At 41.0% G+C, this 23,866-nt stretch overlaps 1 protein-coding gene across 5 annotated transcripts in view; it reads left to right on the top strand.

Moving 5' to 3' along the window:
• Positions 1 to 23,866, top strand: part of LOC109409579 (organic cation transporter protein) — a 301,524-nt gene that overhangs the window by 38,105 nt on the left and 239,553 nt on the right. For 3 of the 5 annotated variants that reach the window (XM_062843048.1, XM_029876401.2, XM_062843049.1), the window contains exon 2: positions 18,356 to 18,404. The gene's annotated coding sequence lies outside the window, so the exon portion shown is untranslated. Of the gene's footprint in view, positions 1 to 18,355; positions 18,643 to 23,866 lie in introns of all 5 variants that reach the window. The other 2 variants (XM_062843046.1, XM_062843047.1) reach the window with 1 other exon arrangement.

A 23,866-nucleotide genomic window follows, 5' to 3' on the forward strand; every position in this document is an offset into this window, starting at 1 on the left:
GTACACTTTTTGAGTTCCATTTTGGCCCCATATCAACTGTGCAAAATTTTAGCTCGATCGGAGAAACTATATTCTAGCGCCAGCCGTTTTAAGTTTTCATACGATTTACTATGGGGAAAATCCCTTTTTCAAAAAAAAAATCGCCACAGGTTGCTCCTTAACCCCTAAAAATATATCAATGAATGATTTCAGTTGGAAATTTTACGAGGAACAAACCCTCTCAAGACCGCAAAATGATTTAAAGCATGTGGAAAAAGTTATTGATTGAAAACCGAATGGCATGCCAACGCTGTTTAACATGTAAGGAATAACAATAAATAATAAAATCACGTCATTTTATCGATCGGGTAAGGCTTAATAACTTTTTCCACGAATGTCGCATCGCTTTGCGGTCTTCGGAGGTCTGATTCCTCATGAAGTTATCTACAGAAATCATTCAACGACCTATTTTTAGGGACGCTTGGGTGACCTCAAGCGATTTTTTCTTTGAAGAAGTAAATTTTCCCTATAGTAAATCGTATGAAAAACTAAGAATGGCGGGCGCTAAAATATAGTTTCTTCGATTGATCTGAAATTTTGCACAGTTTATATGGGACCAAAATGGAACTCGAAAAGTATACAGGATTTTCCCATATAAACCGTGTACCAGGCTAATGCCTATATGGATTTGCGCGAGTGCGTTTAGTGGTTCTTTTGAGTTTTGCTTATAGACAGATGGTAGCACAAGAATGGGTGAGCTCGTTTCATGCTATTGCTTACTGTGAAAAGTGTTCATAGAGCCTAGGGTATTACTTTTTTCACAGGCATCGGATCACTTTACGGTCTTTGACAAAGTTATTTCGAATACAGTCATCTACAATAATACCGAGAGTTTTGATTACTGAGCACCAACAGCGCCCCCTAGCGGTGAAAATCGAGAACCTAAAATTTCAGCATACATTTGGCAAAATTTTACCATACAAACTTCAAGCTCGTTGAGCGCTCCTTTAAACTTAACCGATTTTGCTCAGATTTGGAACGGAGATTCGGGGAGTCCAAAAGAAGTTATTACGGCACCTGGCGTCACTGCTCGGGTGATGAGTACAAAATGAAAAGCCCTTTTCGAATGTTAGGCTTGATGCTTGAAACGTCAAACTTGAAATCACCATGGACGTCCACTCGCCCTGGGGTGTCGACGTCCGTACGCCTCGGCCAGCTCACCTTCCAAGTTATCTCAGGGTCGGCTTTAGACCCGGGAGAACTGAGCAACCCTACACTTACCTCTGCGTATCGAGCGAACAATGGAAGGCCACTAGAATAATGGGATTTGGATTGCTCTCTTGCTTTTGTGGAATGTAAAAGTATAAAGTTGAGTAAGAAAAATAGATTTTATTCTACGGTAGGGGATCGTGGGGAAAAACACTGCTTCGGCTGTTCGTTGGGGCCCTTGTCGTAGCGTACACGTTGGGAGGGGAGAGAGAGAGTTGAGCTGCCTACCTTGCTGAGCACGCGGTCATGGGACCAGGGGTGCGACGTCGGCGCCGCGACGCCGGTCTGGACAACTTCGGCTGGTCCTTCGGGGCCGACTGTCTCCGATCGGGCTTCTGGGTGGGAGGTGGACTTGGTTCACAGGCAGCCGCCGCGGGCCGGCGGGCAGAAACTTTGGTCGGCTGGGAACACGCCGCCGCGTATCGGCGGGCACAATCTTCAGGCGACCGAATGGGCCAAAAACTTGGAACTCGCCCCAAGGTGGTTTTACACTGGAGCACAGGTGGAGCGCGATTCTAGAAACCGTTGGCGGTAGGTTTCGGAATCGGTGCCGTCGGGTATTCGAAATCCGGGGGTCACGCTAGGAAGCAACGTCGCGCGTACCGGAGCGTCCCGTTGAGCTATCGCGTAGGATGACGGAGTTACACCGATTGACGGAGTGTAATCCGGACCTCACCTTCGAGATAAACGTCACTCGGCCTAAAGGAAACCTTAGGAACACTACGCGCTCAACTTTTTTGATTGTAATGCACTATCACATCCACCTTTTTTAACTGTGAGGAACTTTTTCAAAAAACGTCTGTTTCGCTTCCTATCCCGAACTTAAGTGACCGACCGTTCCCAAGTCCAATCAACTCCAACCTCCTCTTTCCAAAAGTCCTCTTCTCTTCTCCCCTCCTACAGTTCCTCTCCCCTCCATCAGCAGTCAATGCGTTTAGCTGGATCCGGTGTTGCCCTGTCTTCACTTTGATCCCCTTTATAATTTATCTTCCATCAAGGGATGTACATGTGGTTTTTTTATAGCAAATTTTAACATTTGAATTTTTACATTATTTATTTGATAGGATACATATAGGTTTTAATATTCGTTTCATTTATTTTATTTACTAACAATAACATTTAATTTAATATAATTTTTTAAACAATATTGTAAAGCAAAATATTTGATAATAGGCAAAATTTAAAGAAATACACAATTTAACTAAACTATAACAAAATGACCTTCATTGTTGCCGAATTAATCGGTAACAATTTTCCCCTCGGTAGAGAGAAAAATTATTCCGATAATTTTTCGCAATCTATCAATTGTGCTGTCTCACCACTTACCTTACTCAAATAAATCGCTTGGCTGGATCTAATCAGTTACCGGAGTGTTCCTTATTAATGGTCTAGTTCATTCTCTTGCTATAAATAATCATCATCCTTTGCCATCTAAGCCCTTTATTTTTAGTTTTATTTTTTTAGGGAGAAAATCATCACATACCTCACCTCAATTTTTGTTTACTTCCAACGCTTCCCGTAGGTGGAAAAACCTTTATGCTTTTAAACCCCATTCATTCAACTTCATTCATCAGCTTCATTCATTGGACGCGTCCTCCATTAACAATCATTCATCACATACACACACTCATTCATTCAATCCAAAAATCTAACTTAAATTTTTATTTGATAACCAGTGACAAAAACTATTCTACCGTCAGCTTGGGATTACTTTTCAACGACTAAGGCAGACTGCCTTACAAGTATACCTTTTCAGATAAATTCTACGAGAGATAGCATCGGGCATCAACGTTGAATGGGTTCAACTCCGCTCAGTTTAAAGGTTCCATCATTCATGATGGACCTGTACTGACCGTAATCGTCATCATGACTCTGGTCTCCAGCGATGCATCTTGTCGGTAATCGAATTTTCCGAAATTTACCTTCAATCCCGCACTACTTCTCGGAAAATCAAATCAAATGTTTGGAATTCGAGTAGACGGGGATCAGATTGACTCGTTAGGATCAAAATCGAGCATTCACTGTATGCATCTTGGCATAAAGAGAGCTCTACTAAACGCGCCTCAAAGGGAGATGTAAGCCACCATCCCCGCGAAAATAAACTGGTAACTGCACGAAAAGTCTGTCATTATCAGGGCAATCCCGCCCTCCTATCAAAACAACAACGAATTCAACATCAATCGAACGGATTTTTTCTCCGCTTCTTTTTGATTAATTTAGTCAGCTAATTCCCAAAAAAAGGTTCTTTACTTCTAGGAATGGTGAAATTTAAGGGTCAGACAACTAGACAACATTTCTCAATGGCGTAGAACAAGACCATTACATAGGAAGGGAAACTTTTGCGAAACGCGGATTGAAACCAGCTGCGCCAGACGTCCGTCGTCCCATTCAATAAGGAGTATGGTTTACATTGATGATTAACCTGGTTTTAGGTGTGCTGCAGGCCAAACACCTAAGCTTTTTCCATCTAAATCTTCGATTTCATACGAAGAGGTGCCTACGCGTGATTTGATTCGAGCTGGTAAATAAAGTGGGCCGTATTTGGCATTGTAGCCCTCGGCGGCACTGGACTGCCTCATATTTCGTCGGTATACGAGCTGTCCGGCCTGTAGCAATTTGGAATGCTGTCGGTGGCGAAGATCATAACGAGCTTTACCCGATTCATGAGCCTTTTTGAGATTTGCTTGCACTAAATCGTAAATCTTATCGAAAAGTTGTTTTCGAGCTTCTTCGCGTTCTTCAGGAGCCCGTTGAGATTCCGCACCGAACCATTGATGGTCCGTTCCCTGAGTGAAGGCTTCATGCCCGTGAATGACGAAGAATGGAGTCAACTGTATGGAAGAGTGGACTGAAGTGTTAAGGATCGTCTCAACTTCCGACAGGCGGCTGTCCCAAAGTCGCTGATCTTCGCGGACATAAGTGCGTATCGCGGCATTGATTGTTCGATTTACCCTCTCTACAGGGTTTGCCTGAGAGTGGTATTTCGAATTCAACCAATGCCGGATATTGAACCGATCTAGTAGGGCTTTAAATTCTCGAGATAAGAAGACCGATGCATTATCGGTAATGATAATCTCCGGGGTAGAAAATCGCAGAAACCACTGGTCTTTGAGTATATTACATAAGGAGTTACTGCTTATGCTGCGTACCGGAGAGAGCATTACCCACTTGCTGTATAAATCTAGCGTAACTAAGATGTGTTGATTGCCCTTTTTGCTTCTCGGAAGGGGCCCAACATAATCTGTGGCAATTATCTGCCAAGGGTGGGTGGTAATCCTCTGCTCTCCCATGGGAGGTGTTACCGGAACACATGCAGCTTTGACCTCTTTACAGACGGTACAGTTCTGAACATATTCTTTGATTTCCTTCGACATTTTAGGCCAATAATATTTGAGCTTCGCTCGGGAAAGAGTTTTATCGAAACCCATATGCATAGCATGGTCGTGGCACTCCCGAAGAACATCCTCACGATCTTCGGGGGCCACTACTTTCTTCCACTCAAACCGGTGGTCGTAGGGTTCGACGGAGGTGGAAACGAACTTATATAGGACGCCGTTCTCGACCCGAAAGTCTACGTATTCATCAGGACTTTCTTCGACCTTATACTTAAGATCTTCGTACCACGGTGACGGGGGTTTTGTTGAAACTACGGCAACACAACGTGACAACGCATCGGGAACAACGTTATCCTTCCCTTTGCGATGAATGATCGTCATGTTGTATTGCTGTAGAGTCAGACTCCACCTACTACACCGGGACGATGTCTTCCACTTAGTACGCAGAATGTGCGTCAATGCGGAGGAGTCCGTAATCAGGGTAAAATGACTCCCTTCCACGTACCCTCGAAAAGCCTCGATGGACAGGAGGGCAGCCAGTGTTTCTTTTTCACACGCGTGATAATTCCTTTCAGGAGTTGTCAACTTGTGTGAAAAATAAGCAATGACTCTCTCCTGTCCCTCCTGGATCTGGGTGAGGACACCGGCGACGGCCACGTCACTGGCGTCCGTTTGTATCGAAAACTCCGATGCAAAATTTGGACTGACTAATATGGGAGAACTGATTAGTCTCTCTTTGATGAGACAGAACGCTTCCTCAGCCGCTTCATTCCAGGGTAAGACTTTGCTTTTCGACTTAAGGAGATCGGATAAGGGGGCCGTAATCCCACTGAAATCATCAATGAATCGGCGATAATAATTTGCCATTCCTAGGAACCTGCGCATTTTAGTAATGGTGGTTGGTCTATCGTACTCCACGATAGCCTTGACTTTTTCAGGGTTTGCTCTAAGGCCCTGAGTAGAGAGAAGGTACCCTAGGAATGGCAACTCATCTACACCGAATCGAGATTTTTCGAGGTTTATAGCTAGGTTAGCTTCTGTTAACCGCCTGGCTACTTCTCGGAGCAACCTTAAATGGTCCTCAAACGTTTCGCTGACCAGGACTATGTCGTCCAGGTAGACGAAAACGAATGGTTCCAATTCACCGTGACCTAGGACCTGGTCCATTAACCGGGCCAAGGTTGCCGGGCTATTCACTAGGCCAAACGGCAACCTGGTGAATTGGAACATTCCTTTTCCTTGAATGCTAAAAGCAGTGTACCGTCGAGATCTTTCTTCAAGGGGGATTTGAAGAAAGGCCTCGGAAAGGTCCAGTGTACTTAAATATCTGGCCTTGGGTAACTGGCTGAGAATTCGTCCCGGATGGGGTAAAGGGTAAGCGTCTTTTATTGTGCGTTCGTTAATTTTCCGTGCATCTAGGCAAAGACGAACTTTACCTGATGGTTTGATGACGGGTACCACATTCAGTGACCAATCTGAGTGACAACGCTCTATAATTCCGGCTCCGAGCATACGGTCCAGTTCTTCGGCTACCTTTTCCCTAACCTTTGGTGACATGGTGTATGGGTACTGCCGTATTGGTGGGCGCGTTTTCCCACTCATCGAGTATCTCGATTGAGTGGGCCGCCATATGGGTGGTGGATACCTGGTTAGGCACTGCTACTTTGAAGAGAGCCTTGACTTCATCCAACTTTTGAAGCTCATCGGAAGAGAGCACTAGGCTAGGTGGGTCAGCTTCCGTAGGGCCTCCCTGAGTGAGAGCACATTCTTCTACTCTAGGGTAAATGTTGAATCGGGACCAAAATGTCATTCCCAACAGACAATCCACCAGCAGTGCCTCAACTACTAAGGTAGGGACCACTCGTACTTTTCCATCAAAGCTGAATGGAATGTAAACTTCTCCAATAATATTCAGTTGTCCTCCATCAGCCGATCTTTGAATCAGTCCGTCTGGTGGTTTTAGCTTTAATCCTCGAAGACGGAGGAATAATTTTTGACTAATAATCGTACGATTACTGCCCGAGTCTAACAGTCCTTTAATTTGTATATTATGGATACCGACCAACGCGTATGGCCGGTTATCGTCCAATTCGGGTAGGATAATTTGAAGAATCTGCGAGGGGGTTTCATTTTGATAATCGTCGCGGTCTGGCACGCAGTATTCCGCACGATCTACAGTAACGGGTGAACTTACGCGGACTTCTCGGACGATCGGCGATTTTCGGTCGTCTGCAGCCCGTTTTTTCGACAATAGGGACAATGTTGCGAATCGAAACCTTTGAAGCCACAAACGTAACAAATCAGGCCTTTCAGGTTGCGACACTGGTCAATGCGATGGTCTGATTGACGACAGTTCAAACACACATCCATCGGAGGTGGTTTGAACCCTGCGACCAGAAAATCTAGTGTTCTATTCGGTTTGGGCTGACCCTCCTGGGAAGTTGAGGGCTTTGGTTTGGGTTCAGTCGGCGTTTTTACGTTGTCACCGCTTCGGTAGGGTGCTGGTTTATCTGCTGGTGCTGAAGCCTGTTTTGGTTTGTGGCTTTTCCAGGACTCAACCTGGCCAGCACTCGACTTTTGACGAGGGTGGGTTTGTGTTTGGTTGGGGGGGTTCTTTTGTGAAATCATATTCACCGATTTCTCAGTACCAAATACCTTCTGGTACATCGAGAAGTTGGACGCATCTATCAGGTGACCCGCCTCGATTAATTGAGGAAGATCTTGGACCGGCTTCCACAGAAGAGCCTTTTTGTAGTCCGATCGAAGGTTTCTACGCAGGATGTCAAGTCTTTCTCGATCATCCATCGGGGTGATCATAGACCGGAACATTTTGTCCACATCAAAATAGAATTCCTGGAACGTTTCGTTCCGTTGCTGGCGTCTCTGGTATATACGAGAGCGTACCAGTGTGTCCAGCTCGGGATGAACGAAAGTTTTCCTGAGCTCGTGCACTAGATGCTGCCAGTTTATTAACCGGCCACTAGATCGCATGGACATATACCAGTTCGCTGCCGGACCAGTAAATAAATGAAAAGCCGAGTCGAACAGTTCGTCATCTCCTATTTTTTCGGACAATGACAGCTGCTCCACCAAACCAAGGAACTCATTCAATTTCATTCCTTGGTCCGTGCCGGAATATTTTTCAATACTCCACTGCGACACAGGAATGGTTCTGCGTGAAGTCGGCGTTACCCGATAAGCTGGGGTACCGGTGTTTAACACCGGCAAACCGCTGCCCGCAGTGGCTGGAACCATCGGGTTCGAAAGCCAAGGGTTCATGTAGGGAACCGTCGACGAAGGCGGCTGGTTCTGACTAAGTCGAGCCTGGGGAACTGCTTCCGTGACCTGGGGGTTGTGGTATGCCGGTTGAGGGTCTGACCAGGATGGGCGAGACGGGTAGGGTGAAGTAAACTGAGGGAGCGGTTGAGTCGGATAAACTGAACTGACCGCCGTAGGAGACAATGATCGATCCCACGGGTTTGTCGCAGGGGCAGGAAGTAAATGAGAAACGTTTGAGTATATTCCAGTCGTTGAAACGACTGTCGGGGCAGTGATTGGCCGCGTATAGTAACTAGATGCCGAAACCACTGATAGAGCCACAGTTGCTTTCGGTATAGTCCCGGTACACGTAACTGAAACTATGCTTCCAATCCCCGCATCCCGAATCCTGTCACTATCGACAGAGACTACTGTGCCTTCGGTATCTGTTGAACTATGGCGAGATGTTTCTTTACCTTTCCTCAATTGTTTCAACTCCTTTTCGATGCCACTAAGGACGTTTCTAATTGTCTCCGGTTGAGTACTCAAACCTTCTGACGAAATTCCTAAACGTCGGAAAAACTCCACAAATTCAAACTCTATTTGCCTTTCCGGCGAATGACCCACGGGATTCGAAGTTGCCTTCCTAATGGGTAGGCTCCCTATTGCCTCATCCGGTGCCTGATCTTCCCTAAATTCATCTTCGTTGTCGGCCGTGTTGTCTTCAGATGAGGACACTGCGACATCGTCACCGTAAAAGTGATTCAGATGGGCTAGCACTCTTAAAATAAGCCCATGCGCTTTTTCCTTGATGTCCCCGTCCGAATACTCCTCCAATACCAACAAACGGTTGGCCAAGTGCAAAAGAGTGGAACGAAATTTTGGCGCTATTTGAGAACATGTGAAGGCCGAAGATTCCAGTTTAAGGATTTTTTCAATACACCCTGTAATTTCGTCATCTGGACTGTTAAGCAAAACCTTACTGAACAAACCCTTTTCCTTCTCTTGCTTGATCGTTTCGCGTAAAACTCGTCGTATACGAGACATTGAACTGGCCTGCTGGTCAGTTAAAAACACCTTTCGCATAGTTAATTCATGATCCAATTCGTCTCCGTCCAAAAAATCTACTCTGAGCTCCAAACACCTCCTGGCTAAATTTTCCAACGTATATCCCTTTTCGGTATTCATTGTGAGTTGTTTCCAGCTTCTAAAACAAACCATAAACGCTTTCCACCTACGGTCTGGTCTAATCTGCTTGTATGTGATCACATCTCCAGCAATTAACGTACCGCAAATGGCATGATGAGCTATCTATACAATCGAACTCCCTTTGTAGATACGACAAGCAACACTCGATTCTTTTGTTCGCAAAACGATTCTAACAGCCAACGAGAGTATTCAAGGTCAAGCAAGTAGCAATTCAACAAATTTGAAAGCGAGATAACTGTAGGGTTGTCTCGAGTCTCCCCGAGCAAGGATGAATATTTCAATCGACTGATTGAAATATTCCAACCTATTATCACTTTCCGAAGGATCGCCAATTGAAATCACCATGGACGTCCACTCGCCCTGGGGTGTCGACGTCCGTACGCCTCGGCCAGCTCACCTTCCAAGTTATCTCAGGGTCGGCTTTAGACCCGGGAGAACTGAGCAACCCTACACTTACCTCTGCGTATCGAGCGAACAATGGAAGGCCACTAGAATAATGGGATTTGGATTGCTCTCTTGCTTTTGTGGAATGTAAAAGTATAAAGTTGAGTAAGAAAAATAGATTTTATTCTACGGTAGGGGATCGTGGGGAAAAACACTGCTTCGGCTGTTCGTTGGGGCCCTTGTCGTAGCGTACACGTTGGGAGGGGAGAGAGAGAGTTGAGCTGCCTACCTTGCTGAGCACGCGGTCATGGGACCAGGGGTGCGACGTCGGCGCCGCGACGCCGGTCTGGACAACTTCGGCTGGTCCTTCGGGGCCGACTGTCTCCGATCGGGCTTCTGGGTGGGAGGTGGACTTGGTTCACAGGCAGCCGCCGCGGGCCGGCGGGCAGAAACTTTGGTCGGCTGGGAACACGCCGCCGCGTACCGGCGGGCACAATCTTCAGGCGACCGAATGGGCCAAAAACTTGGAACTCGCCCCAAGGTGGTTTTACACTGGAGCACAGGTGGAGCGCGATTCTAGAAACCGTTGGCGGTAGGTTTCGGAATCGGTGCCGTCGGGTATTCGAAATCCGGGGGTCACGCTAGGAAGCAACGTCGCGCGTACCGGAGCGTCCCGTTGAGCTATCGCGTAGGATGACGGAGTTACACCGATTGACGGAGTGTAATCCGGACCTCACCTTCGAGATAAACGTCACTCGGCCTAAAGGAAACCTTAGGAACACTACGCGCTCAACTTTTTTTATTGTAATGCACTATCACATCCACCTTTTTTAACTGTGAGGAACTTTTTCAAAAAACGTCTGTTTCGCTTCCTATCCCGAACTTAAGTGACCGACCGTTCCCAAGTCCAATCAACTCCAACCTCCTCTTTCCAAAAGTCCTCTTCTCTTCTCCCCTCCTACAGTTCCTCTCCCCTCCATCAGCAGTCAATGCGTTTAGCTGGATCCGGTGTTGCCCTGTCTTCACTTTGATCCCCTTTATAATTTATCTTCCATCAAGGGATGTACATGTGTTTTTTTTATAGCAAATTTTAACATTTGAATTTTTACATTATTTATTTGATAGGATACATATAGGTTTTAATATTCGTTTCATTTATTTTATTTACTAACAATAACATTTAATTTAATATAATTTTTTAAACAATATTGTAAAGCAAAATATTTGATAATAGGCAAAATTTAAAGAAATACACAATTTAACTAAACTATAACAAAATGACCTTCATTGTTGCCGAATTAATCGGTAACAAACTGGAGAGCATAACCTCCACAGTCAAAGCAGTCAAAGCTACACGTTCACTCTCAAGCCGTACAAGTGCTCAAAACTACTTTTACGTGCAGAAGAGTGCACTTTGCCAGCACAAAGATGGGTGCCGAACCCAAGTAACAATTCGAAACCATTAATAAGCATGCCAGCTTAACAAGTGTTCTACGAAAGCGTAAACAGTTGAATAAGGGTATGTGTTGAAAAAAGAGTAGAATAAATATTTCAATATTTTAAGAAATATTGTTTAGGAATTTTCATTTATACCTTAATAATGGTCTAATAAGCTGTTTCCGACGTATTAGATGCCATTATTCCACATATCATACACAGTAGCTTGAACATAGTTTAACAAGACTAGCTTAATCGTTCCTTCCAGCTGCTGATTAGCAGCTCTTAATTGCCATTGTTCGCCATGTTTACATTGGTAAACACAGTTGCAAATTATGATACATCAAACAGGAGCCTTGCAGCAGCTTTAAATAACACAGCGCAACATTTTTTTTTGTCTCAAGAGCAAACTTATGTGTCTCTGACAGATTTTGAGCCGCTGAATCCGAATCTGGGCTCAGTTTTGCTCCAGCACGTCGCAGTTTTGAGCTATAATAGGGCAAAATATGCGATTTCGGGCTTTTTCGAAATTAACATCTAAATTAACGACGCATGCCAAATATTTCGTTTTACCTACTCAAATTTAATAGATTTAGCATTTTATGTTGGGTCCGATATTTCCCATACAAGTCACCCTCAAAAAGTTGCAAGCAAGTTTACTTACTAACATAAAGTGCTTAAATCTATCAAATTTGAGTAGGTAAAACGAAATATTTTGCATGAATCGCTCATTTAGATGTTAATTTACCAATTTGCCCTTTGATTGCTTAACAAAAAAATTGCCATGCTTAATGGCTTACGTTCGAAAAAGCCCAAAATCGCAAATTTTGCCCTATAAATTGAGGTATAGCTCAAAATTGTGACGTACTGGAACAAATCTGAGCCCGGATTCGGATTCAGCGGCTCAAAATCTGGTGGTGGGTTCTGAGATGGCCCAAAAAAAAAAAAACTCTACGTAGTTTATGAACAGCGCCTAAGGACTCTCCATGTGGTCAGCTGAACATTTTATCCGTTGCCAGCTAGTCATCGACGAAGGTGGATTAAAAGCTTCTCACGAACTCATTCGTTATTCGCGACGGTAGATGATCGGCCTTTAAAATGGTGATGACTTAGAAGTTTTTACACCCTAACATGCCGCCATTCTTGTAGATAGACCCCTTCCATCTACTCTTCCGGTAGCTTTCCCAGATCCTGACAATCAGCCGATACAGACAAATAATTAACATTTGAAACAATTTGCTTTGAGCTACCCAAGAAACAATTTTTACTTTAAGAAATGTTTCTCAAATCAACGTTGTTAAGCTGCATGTCTTATTATGTTTGAATAATTTTGAAATAATACTATTCTTCAATTCTTGTTCGCCCAAAAATGAGAATCTATTCAACATCAACCGTTCCATAAGCACGATGGAATGAATGTTTATTCAATAATCGTACATCGGTTGTTAAACTCTTCTTCAACCTTGTACCGACTTTTCGAACCCTCTAAGCAGAATACCCTCTTCGAATGAGTGTAATCAGTTTCGTACCTTTTAATTCCGCCCTATGTTGCTTATCCTTTGACAGATACGCGTATTTCGACTACCACTTGTAATCTTCCTCAGTGTCAGTTATCCACAGTGGATAACTGACACTGAGGAAGATTACAAGTGGTAGTCGAAATACGCGTATCTGTCAAAGGATAAGCAACATAGGGCGGAATTAAAAGGTACGAAACTGATTACACTCATTCTTCTTCAACGTTTAAACCATCAATTATTTACCCAAATATCATAAACATTACTTCAACATTTATTAAACAACGATGTTTGACGCTATTTGTTTAATCGTTTAAGAATGGCTTTAGAAACCATTCTTGTGCATTAGCAGAAAAGTGCATAATAGCAAGCTTTCTTAGACATTTATTCCACCATAATACAATCAAAACATGCTGGTGTTATGACACATCTCATACGGATTTCATTTCTATTAATAGATATGATTTTACAACTGCTGCAAAAATGTTTCCTAAACGTTTCTTCAATATCATTTTAAATATAAAATGGCAAAAATAGTTTTACTTTCTATATTTCTGCATTTGTATGTAATCTGGAATATCTTTTTCGGATCATATACCTATATCACCATTTTATTAATTTTTTATGGAACACATCACACCAATGCATAGACTTGAACTCGCGATCTTTTGGTTGACAGTCGTCTGCATTTGCTCGGCTTCAATCATAATTACATGAATCAGCAGATTTAAAGCAGCATTTATATTCAGTTCCTGAGTTGAATACTTTGGCGTACATATGCTGATTAAACATTGCTTAAGTATTTTATTCAACAAATTGTCTTCATGAACATTGAAGCTGATCAATGTTTGAATAATTGTAACTGCAACGTTAAATCATAAGGCATGTATGGTGATAAATTTGTCAATCCGTCAGTCATTCACGGTGTTGTGTTGTATGCTTCGTAAATCTTCAAACATTGTTTTTATTTGAACGCCTAAACAAGTGAACTTTGTTTTATTGTTACCGCTCCTGATTTGTTTAGGAAGGAAAAAAAGTGTGACGCTGGTGCATATCGCCAAGCAGCCAAAAAATGTGAACACACGGAAGCTGTTCCCGGTTTGACCGGTAGCATCAACGTGGGCATTCTATTCGTCAATACCAAATAGAGGAGCCACCCAGGGGCCATTTCAGCTGTCTTTTCCGGTGTTTCTGTTGGCGGCTTTTGTGTAGAGTGTGTAGTCAGTGCAAAAGGTGAGTCAGAATGATTTTGGAAGTGTAATATTTTGAGCTGCTGCGAGATATTTGTTTTGTGTTCAAGCGTGTAGCCACGGATGCTCTTCTTAGACTCTAAATCAACAATTGTGTTTACAAATGGGACATGTCGAACAACGATAATTAAGTAATACAGTTCCACTGCTAATCAACATTGCTTGAATAAAAGCGTAACATTTGTTCCGAAGAAACCTGATTACATGTTGTTGTAAAGCTATATTATTGTAGCTGAATAAAATGATCAAGCAAATGTTGTTAAACTGTTAATAAGCTATGTTTTATTATAGATCATATGTGGAATGACGGCATCTAATTCATCGGAAGTAGCTTGTACTCTGCCATTATTAGAGCACTGTTAGGCAGATGATGCGAATACCTCAACAACATACTTTAAACTTCTGTTCGATTAGTTATTCAATGAGCAGAAATTTGATTAACAAACGTGCAGTTTTCGATGCATGAAACATTTATTCGCCACTTTGTTCAACATATACTCTTGTTCAACTGTCGGCGCTTTTGTAGAGCATTTGATCAACTAGCATGCTTATTAATGGTTTTGAATTGTTACTTGGGTAGGTTTTTCTGCTCGCTCGCTGCAGACGGGGACCACCCAAAGACCCAAGCTGCTGGTCTTGAGCCGACGGCTGCTTCCGGAGTAGGCGCTCAAGGCCTTTTTGTTACCTGGATTTCAGGGTAGGTTGTGGTGGTCTTGGAGAATTCCTATCTATTGGTATGGTGAAAAGTCGGACATTACAAACGGACAACGAAAAATAATATTTCTACAAGAAAATATATTAACAAATGAGCAGTGGTTCAGAGGGCCATACAACATTTATTGGAGAAACAAAACTTGGAAATTTTGGAATTTATTTAACTGAAAGGATTTCGAGCTCACCGCTACGTTGCGGGCGTTGCTGTGGACGTTGCGGATTTCTGGCATCTTGCTTCTTCACGGTCTGCTTCGTCTTCTTCTTCTTCTTCTTCTTCTTCTTCTTCTTCTTCTTCTTCTTCTTCTTCTTCTTCTTCTTCTTCTTCTTCTTCTTCTTCTTCTTCTTCTTCTTCTTCTTCTTCAGGACTTTTGGATCACCTTTTCACGCTTCATTTTTCTTATGCTCCTTCCACTCATTTTCATTATTCCCACCGTTTTCGAGGGAGCTGTCGGAAGGCCATCAGCGTAGGCCATAGTTCCATGTCCGGGAAGTGGTACATACGCGCGGTTTTCTTCCAGTGGTCCATCAAGCGAGCCGGCACCATTGTTCAGCGTAACAACCACAGTCTTGACGTAACATCATTATCACCGTTATTCTTTGTCGACTCGACCACTACACTACACTATAGTCTTACACTACGGGCTCGCTTGGTTATCTCGAGCATATAAATGACCACAGTGAGACTAGCGCGGCTAGAACTAATGCAATGTGGTGCCGAATTATTTTCTAACCGTTTGTGGTGTTGCTCACTACGATTGGTGCTATTTTAATTCATAATGATGTTTTAGCTGTGGGTTTTATTTTAAACTGTGAAAATGACTTAATCTGTAAGTTTTGAGTAGTTTTAGGATTTAGTCACTGCTCACTTACGGGGAACTTAGGTAGTTAGATGATGTAACGACTTACGCACCTCCCGACAAGACCTTCACTCCACCGGACGGGCAAAATTCAACAATCATTTCCTTCTGTTGAGTTCCTTCTTTCATAACATTCCTCTATTCCCGAATGACCCAGAAGTCCCTTCTTTTCTTCTGACATGACCATCTCCGTAACGATGACTTCCTTACACTTTATACATACATTGAACAATTATAGAAGGAGTGGAGCGGACCTGGTGTGATGGTTAAAGCACGTGACTATCACGCTGAGGACCTGGGATCGAATCCCACTCCCGACAAACTCACGAAATGTGAGTTCTTCCTTCGGAAGGAAAGTAACGCGTGGGTGCAGAGATGAACTAGCCTAGGGCTAAAAATCTCGTTAATACAGATTAAAAAAATATGAAAGGTATGTTGTGACTTCAATTTAAATTCCGATTGAGGCTACAAGCGAAGCCTTGACAAAACCTAACGGACACTTGTTTTCCTTTTTTTTTGTAAACAAATAATCTGGTAATTGTATAGAAATAAATCTGTAAATATGTAAAAAAAGAATCTAATATAGGGCCATCCATTAAGTACGTCACGGTCCTAGGGGGGAGGGGGAGGGGGTTGTAAAAGTGTGACAAGCAGTGTATTAGATATAGGAAAAAACCTGTACGAAGGGAGGAGGGGGGAGGGTCGAAAATTCCCAATTTTAGCGTGACGTACTAAATGGATGCCCCCTATTGAATTGTGAGTAAATAAATAAATAAATAAAAATATAGAAATAAAAAAATAGATAAATAAAATATTTGAATAATAAATAAATCGACAATCGGGACATATAAACAGAACAAAATAAATAACAAAATAAACACATAAATGAACAAATGAATTAGTAAAGAGACACCTTAAATTACTAAGTGTAAGTAAAACAAACATAACTCAAACACAAACCTGTGGAGACCAACATTTCTTATACACTTAGACATTTAAATACAGTACTTTTTCGATTATATCACGAATAAAAAATAAAATCGCGTGATATACTGGAGCGTGGTAAAATTGAAACTTTTTTTTTCGAGTGCATTTATTGACCAGAATACACTGACGCACAAAAAAAAACCTTACAAAAACTGAACAGAAAGGCATTAACATTTTAAGAGGATGTTACTGGTTTTGAGAAAAGTAGGGTCTGGGACTATTTGGGCAGGAGCACCTATTTTGGGCACTTGCTGCCATAATTCAGCCAATTTTGAACCGGTTGACTTGATTTTTGAGACACGATCAGATAGGCACAGTATCTAGCCATGTTCGAAAATTCAAGTCAATCGGTTTGAAATCGACTGAGTTACAGCAGCAAGTGCCCAAAATAGGTGCCCCTGCCCAAATGGTTCCATATCCTACCTTCTCTTGTGGCTGCGGACCAAATTTAGTCTTTTTCAAGCATGTACCGGATTTGTACCAGTATTGATGGAAAGATAAATTCCAGATCCGACCCCCAAACACATGCTCGCACGGTTTCATTGTTCTACATGGAGCGAGGTGACAATAAATTGGGGAGTCGTGAAAGTAAAGTTTGGGAAAAATGCCCTATGCAGCATTTAAAATATATCTCACTCGTCACAATTACATATAAATTTTTCATTATTGTCTTGAACAAAGATCTAGAAATCATTCTGATCTACTTTTTCTGGTGCATCATAAAGCGGTGTAAGGCTTTCCTTTGGATTTGTTCAAGACCAACATGTGAAACGGACGTAACAGACTTTGCGAATTTCTGTTTCTCCCGTTCCTCCTAGGCGTATTTCCATATTCGTACAATCTCTTACCAGTAACAGGTTGAGCAGTCTCCCCTCTATCTGATAACGGAATAAACCGAATTACGCATAGGAGGGTCGGAAGAAACTTACGCGTTCAATAGTTGTTCCATCCTTTTCACATGTTGGGCTTTCTATACTAAGCTGAGGCCATAACATTCCTGTTAATACAAACCAAATGCAGACCATACTCGAACCAGAGCGACTTCTAAAACTTACCAAACATTTTGTCAAACCCACTTTGAAGAATACTTAGTCAAGGTTATATATTTGTACATCATTGCATTTGTTACATAAATAATTGAGACGTTTTAATACGTAATTCAGGATAATCGAGTACGGCGTAAAGCCTCTGATTCAATTGTGATACACAGAACGATACACTGATCTGCAGAATATCATTCTAAGAAAACTTATATGTGCTGTTTAGTTTGGCGTACATTTTGAGCAATATTTCTGTGGATTATCATAACGTGATATAGTTGAAAAAAATATCGTGCTAGAATCGAGAGTGATATAATAAAGCGTGATTAAATAGAACCGTGACAAAATCGAAAAACCACTGTAAATAATATTAATATACAATATTTTATAAAAAACAGTAACAATTACATGCAATGAACCAACAGCTATAGCCTTTCCACCACGCAATACATTGTTACTCAAACGGTTGGTAACACATTTCCGGGCCCATCTTGATGGGTTAAACTGCAATATTGTCCTGTCCTGGATCAGTGCAGAGTTATCTGCACTATTTAAGTGTTCATTAAAGTACTGCTACCACTTTTCAATTACATCATCTTAGTACGTCAAAATTCTCCCATCTTTATCCCTGTACATTTTGCCTCGCGGCACGAAGCCATCTCAGAATGAGTTAGGCTTCTGGTAGAAGTTCCATGATCAGCACCACAAAAGGTCCTCACATCGGAAATACCACAGAGCTGCCGTCCATCATCCATATTGATACCGGTGGTGATGCGCTGCACGAGTACCAGAGACGTGTCCTAGTCCTAGATGTGTATCAATTACATGTTAGCGCCAATTGAACCCCCTTGCCATTCTGATCTTACAAAACCAGCCGACAACCTAGTGACTTTTCGAGCAGCAAACAATGATTTATTGAATTGATCGATTGAACTTTTGCATGCCGTGTGCATCGCGATGACGACGTGACATCGTACGAAACCTATCGTCGTACTTGTGGGAAGCAACCCATATGGATGGGCGGAAGGCGATTGAGAGTGGGTGGCGTTTCTTGGCGGGTGCAAACTCAAAGTGCAAATATATCATTTGTCATTTTCAATTTTTGTTCTCTTTTTACAGATTCCGCGCCTGCCGGCGGCGGCGAGAGATTCCAACTTGGGTCATACGTGTAAGGAGTGATCGTTCGCCGTTCAGCTCAGCAGCCTCATTGGCATCTAGCAAAAGTGACGTGATTTTAAATTGAAGCTGACTGCCATTAATCAGCGTTCGCCACCTCGTGCGTCGGTGCGCAATGTTTGATCAAAGTGCGGCCAACCAATATTGAACGATAGCCGCGCAGGCCCGCCCGTCGTCCGGCCATTCGATTCGATGTTTGCGGTGTTCGATTCAAATGAGTGACGAATTAGGTAAATATTGACAGTAAACACTGTCGGCGGTCGGTGGTTGGAGAGGCTTGGATGCGGAAAGCGCAGCAGCTACTGGTGTTGAGCAAAAATCGTGCAATATTTTGCCGCTGAGTTGCAAATTGATTTACGCTGTTAGACGTGTCGTCGTGCATATTTACCTAAACGGGCATTTGAAATCTGGGATGGGAAACATCATTCGAATTATTGGCAATAGCTGTACTGGTTGGGTGCAGGAGCACAGCTGTTTAGAACAAATGTTAAAACTACATTGTTGTACTGATGATTCGGTGTTGATTTTGAAAATATGTTTAAAACAATGTTAATATTCTATACTGATGTATGAATGTGAAGATGGGTTGGTAATGAATGGTTATCAACTTACTTACGTTTAGTCCTATGCAACCATGGTGGTGCAAAAGGTCGATATGAAAGATCTCTATCCTGGGCGATGGAACGGTCTTCTAAACCATAGGGGGGAAATCTAAAAGCCAGGCAAAAGTAAAAGCCAGGACTACTTTCTGCTCGACTCACTTAACACATTCCTATGGTCACCAAACCCTACGTCTCTCCGGAACCACCAAGAAGGTATTGTTTCAGAGAGGGGCTAGTGCACATCGTACCCTCGAGGTTAGCTGCGTAGCCTAGCAGCAACGATGACTCGCTCTGGAGAGTCCATCACGGTAACATGCTGGCGCTTAGCTAGTTTCCTGAGTGGTCCTCGCCACTCCCTTTGTCCTCGGAAGGCGGGCAGGGTCAACTCCGCCCGCGCCCAACTGCTTTGCCGACATCAAGAACTGATGCCCACGTGTAGCCCGATCCGACCTGGTGAAGGCAAGGGTATCACTACCCAACTAACAATTGCAAGTCACAAACAAGCAAGCTTGCTGAATTGTTGCTCAATAATGGTAATGATAGCTGAAATAAAATTATGCTCTACACATTACTGTTTAAATGATTTTTCAATTGAGAAAATAGTCAATGTTCGACTTTTCTCATCGGTATCAACAATGATAAATTAAAACACTTTTCAAAAGTTTAACAAGAAATTTATTCGACAAGCATTGATTCCTTAACAAAAAAGTTTAACAAAACATTTGTCTACATCTTATTAAGCTGATATATCGATAAGCATATGCTCCTGAACAATGTGCTTTTCACTTGTCAAATAAAGTCCTTCAGCCCGTCATAGTTTGACTCGGAAATTTGTTCGGATTATGGGATAAATCATGACTAAAACTGTTTAGACAACCAAGTTATTAAAGAAACAAAATTTTAAACGAATCACATAAAATAAAACAGAATAGAATTATGTAGTTTAATACTGAGTGCCAAGAGAGGTAATCAACGTAAAAATGAGGCATTTATTTATTATTATTAGTCTGTAACAAGACATCTTGTACCTTGATTATTATATTGTTTATCTTCCGCAGCAGTTCGATTGTACGAGACGCTTGGATCGATGCATTTGACATTTCAGTGCTGTCGTGTTTACTGAATATTGTTCACACCAGAGATGCCAGATATACAGATTTTTCTGTATTATACAGATTTTTAGAGGTTGATACAGACAGGATACAGAGTACAGAAAAAATACAGATTTCATGATCTTGATACAGATTTTTCCTCCACATATTTTTTTTTCTCATACATTCATGCAAGATGGAAAATAAAGTTATAAAAATTATTGTGTGTACTCTCACCCATTAAGTTATCTATATTTTTCACATTTGACCTCAATTTTCAATCACTTCATTACAGGAATTGTTTCTTTAGAATTGAATTTAATAATACAAATATTACGAAACATAAAACGTCCTAGATATGTAATAAGCATACGTTATGGGTGTTTTTTATGTTTTTATCACGTTGAAATCTTAATCTTGTAATATAAAACTTTTAAACCTTCGCCCAAAATGAAGTTTTTTAGCAAGTTTTCAAAGATTATGTTAGTATAAGGAAAATCGAATAAACTATATCTTTGCTGAATCTTTTTTATGTGTATTGTTGTTTGCTTGACTATTTGCAAGAGTCGCGAATTTCCAGTGAATATGAAGATGTAAGGAAAATTTAAGCTTCAGTACATGAAAAAAAAATAAAAATTGGAAACTTTGCTAAGCAAAAGACCTGGTTTTCTTTATGCTTTTCATTATTGTATGTTGAATGAAAATAATGAGAAAACTTACGAATAATGTTTTCGTTGAAAATTGAAAATAATGACAGTTTTTTTTAAATAATAATATCGAATCGAACCTGAGAAGAAATAGCCAGTACACACCTTTTTAAACAACTATAAAATTGTGTTGAAGATAAAAAATCAATAGAGCTTTTGGAAACTACAGAGTACGAATACAACCTGCAAAAATATGATGCATCGAATGTAGCAAAAGGAACATTTCAAATATGATGAAAATATTTGAACATTCTCAACGTTACCTTGCAGATGAAAAGAAAAAAATTGCGAACGCGAATTGAACTCAGGTCCTTTGGGTGTGAATATCACGCCCTAGCAATTTTGCCGATCTTAGCTTGATGAAGCACATAGAAGGCGGCATGAGAGGGGCTTTTTTTCTAATTTCGGTAAAAGGCGGAGAGGCGTCTAGTGTATGGAACACCGGTAATGGGAAGGGTTTTTTTAAAGAAATTCTTGCAGGGATTCCTTGAGAAATTTCTAGAGGGCACTCTTAAGATACCCCTTGATTAATTTCTCCAGGAATTCTTTTGAATAGATTCCTATGAGTTCCTTCTTAAACTCCAGCAAGAAAAACTTTACACACTCTTCTGGAGATTTGTTTAAAAAGTTATCAAAAATTTTTTGTTGACGGATAACTCCATTGATATCTCCACGGATTCTTTGAGAAATTTATTCAGGAATATTTCCAAAGAATTTCTACGAAAATTCTTTAAGAAATACCTGAAGAATTTATTTCTGGGATCTTTGCAAATGTTTTGTAATGCGTTCTACCAAGGATTTCCCGAAATGTTTCTCCAGGACTGGACTTGACTGAAGTCGAGTCAAGTACGAGATACCGAAGACGACCTTACAGTTGAGGTCGAAATACGTATCTGTCAAAGGATGCAAATTCTTAGTGGAATTCAAAGGCACAGTACTTAACCCGATTTTATTTTTACTTACCACTAACTTTACCTTACTTAAGAAATAGATTTCTTTCAGAATTTTCTGCTTAGATTTCTTCAGAAATTCGTATGTGAAGATATGTTTATCTCCAGAGATTTCATCAAGATTTCAAAATTTAGAAGCTCCTTCATGAAGTACACCTGAAAAAATAAAAATTCTGAAATTCTTCAAGAAAATTATCCACAAATCCTAAAGGAATTTGTTCGAAAACTCTTCCCAGGGATCTCCAAGAGTTTTTGAGAAATTCGTTCAGTGATTCTTGCAGAAACTCCTTCATGTTTGTTTTTAGAAAAAATGAAAAAAAAAATCTTGATAGACTTCTGGAGTAACTCTATCAATGCAAGAATCCTTGAGAAATTTCTGCAGTGATTCCTGGAAATTGATTGATTGATTTGTCTTTATTAAAGAGACTTTCAGCCCTTGGCTGGTTCGTCTCTACGATTCCTGGAAAATCCGTGGAGGAATTTCTAAAGAAATCTCTTAAAAAATGTAGACATTGCAGACAAAGGTACTTTTGGATTTTTTTTTAGAAATCCTTCATTGTGTTTCTAAAGATTCCCTGGAGGAATTTCTGAAGGAATTCTTGGAAGAACTGCTGGAAGTACTTCTGAAAGATTCATCGAGAAAAAAAATCGTACAGTTTATAAAGAGATTTCTTGGAAGAATATTTTAGAGAACCAATAAAGAAATAAAAAAAATAGATTTTTCAAGGAATCTTTGAGAAACCTACAAGAGCTGGAAAACCCTCTACAAATATACTTTGAAACATTTCTAGAAAAAATCTTTGAATAAAGCTTATCAGTAGTTACAAAAGATTCTCTCAACAATTGCTGCAGAACTAATTGTTGAGAAAATCTTTTGAAAAAAAAAATGAAAAAAAAATCCCTGAAGAAAGGTCTGAACATTGTGAGGCAGTCGAAACGTTTCAAGTACTCGTAAAATTCTAGAACTATCTAAAAAAGATCTTAGTTCTTTTACTGGCCTTCTAACAGGTCATTGTCCGAGCCGGTATCATCTGAAGCTAATTGGAAAACTTCAAGATGATGTATGTCGCTTTTGCGGCATAGATACAGAAGACTCGGAGCATTTGTTGTGCCGTTGCTCGGCAATTGCAGCTAAAAGAATTAGGTTCTTCGACAAGGGGCTGATAGAACACCTTGATGTCTGGAGAACAAACGCCATGCTTACAGTCAAGGTTTGATTATTGCTAACTCCAATGGTGATACGTCAACTTGACATAGCTAAACTAAACTGGGGCATTTGTCACAATAGATCTAAAAACAGGTCGCAGTGACTTATATACCCAACAAGGAATAAAAAAAAGGTCTGAACAAATCCAACTCCAGCAAGAAAAACTTTACACACTCTTCTGGAGATTTGTTTAAAAAGTTATCAAAAATTTTTTGTTGACGGATAACTCCATTGATATCTCCACGGATTCTTTGAGAAATTTATTCAGGAATATTTCCAAAGAATTTCTACGAAAATTCTTTAAGAAATACCTGAAGAATTTATTTCTGGGATCTTTGCAAATGTTTTGTAATGCGTTCTACCAAGGATTTCCCGAAATGTTTCTCCAGGACTGGACTTGACTGAAGTCGAGTCAAGTACGAGATACCGAAGACGACCTTACAGTTGAGGTCGAAATACGTATCTGTCAAAGGATGCAAATTCTTAGTGGAATTCAAAGGCACAGTACTTAACCCGATTTTATTTTTACTTACCACTAACTTTACCTTACTTAAGAAATAGATTTCTTTCAGAATTTTCTGCTTAGATTTCTTCAGAAATTCATATGTGAAGATATGTTTATCTCCAGAGATTTCATCAAGATTTCAAAATTTAGAAGCTCCTTCATGAAGTACACCTGAAAAAATAAAAATTCTGAAATTCTTCAAGAAAATTATCCACAAATCCTAAAGGAATTTGTTCGAAAACTCTTCCCAGGGATCTCCAAGAGTTTTTGAGAAATTCGTTCAGTGATTCTTGCAGAAACTCCTTCATGTTTGTTTTTAGAAAAAATGAAAAAAAAATCTTGATAGACTTCTGGAGTAACTCTATCAATGCAAGAATCCTTGAGAAATTTCT

Source organism: Aedes albopictus, chromosome 3 (genome assembly GCF_035046485.1).
Source record: "Aedes albopictus strain Foshan chromosome 3, AalbF5, whole genome shotgun sequence".
Taxonomy (NCBI): Eukaryota; Metazoa; Arthropoda; class Insecta; order Diptera; family Culicidae; genus Aedes; species Aedes albopictus.